The following is a 1,258-nucleotide window of genomic DNA, read 5'->3' as shown; positions in this document are numbered from 1 at the left end:
TGTGTGTGTGTGTGTGTGTGTGTGTGTGTGTGTGTGTGTGTGTGTATGTGTGTATGTGTATGAGTGTATATGTATGTATGTGTGGGTATGTGTTTGTTTGTTTGTGTGTATGCGTATGTGTATGCATGTGTGTATGTGTGTGCATGTGGCTGTGTGTATGTGTGCAGTATGTATATGTGTGTGTGTATGTGTGTGTGTCTTTGTATTTTTGTGTATGTGTGTGTGTGCGCGTATGTGTGTGTGTCTGTGTGTCTGTGTGTATGTGTGTGTGTCTTTGTATATTTGTGTATGTGTGTGTGTGCGCGTATGTGTGTGTCTGTGTGTCTGTGTGTGTGTATGTGTATGCGTGTATGTGTGTATGTATGTATGTGTGTGTGCATGTCTGTGTATATGTGTGTATGTATGTGTGTGTGTGTATGTGTGTATGTCTGTGTTATGTGTGTATCTGTGTGTGCGTATGTATGTATGTCTGTGTATATGTGTGTGTATGTGTGTGTATGTGTGTATGCGTGTGTATGTGTGTGTGTGTCCGTCTGTTTGTGTGTGTGCATGTATGTGTGTGTGTATGAGTGTATGTGTGTATGTGTGTATGCATGTGTATGTATGTGTGTGCATGTGAGTATGTATGTATATATGTGTGTGAGAGTGTGAGTGTATGTGTGTGAGTGTGTGTGTGTGTATGTGTATGTTTATGCATGTGTGTATGTGTGCATGTGTGTGAATGTATGTGTGTGTGTATGCATGTGTGTGCATGTGTGTATGCTTGTGTCTGTCTGTCTGTCTGTGTGTATGCATGTGTGTGCATGTGTATGAGTGTATGTGTGTATGTGTGTATGCATGTGTGTATGTGTGCATGTGTGTGAATGTATGTGTGTGAATGTATGTGTGTGTGTATGCATGTGTGTGCATGTGTGTATGCTTGTGTCTGTCTGTCTGTCTGTGTGTATGCATGTGTGTGCATGTGTATGAGTGTATGTGTGTATGTGTGTATGCATGTGTGTATGTGTGCATGTGTGTGAATGTATGTGTGTGAATGTATGTGTGTGTGTATGCATGTGTGTGCATGTGTGTATGCTTGTGTCTGTGTGTCTGTCTGCCTGTCTGTGTGTATGCATGTGTGTGCATGTGTATGAGTGTATGTGTGTATGTGTGTATGCATGTGTATGTATGTGTGTGCATGTGTGTATGTATGTGTATGTGTGTGTATATGAGTGCATATGTGTATGAATGTGTGAGTGCAGGTGTGTATATATATATA

Source organism: Aplysia californica, unplaced genomic scaffold (genome assembly GCF_000002075.1).
Source record: "Aplysia californica isolate F4 #8 unplaced genomic scaffold, AplCal3.0 scaffold00778, whole genome shotgun sequence".
Lineage (NCBI taxonomy): Eukaryota > Metazoa > Mollusca > Gastropoda > Aplysiida > Aplysiidae > Aplysia > Aplysia californica.
This window is presented reverse-complemented; position numbering follows the sequence as displayed.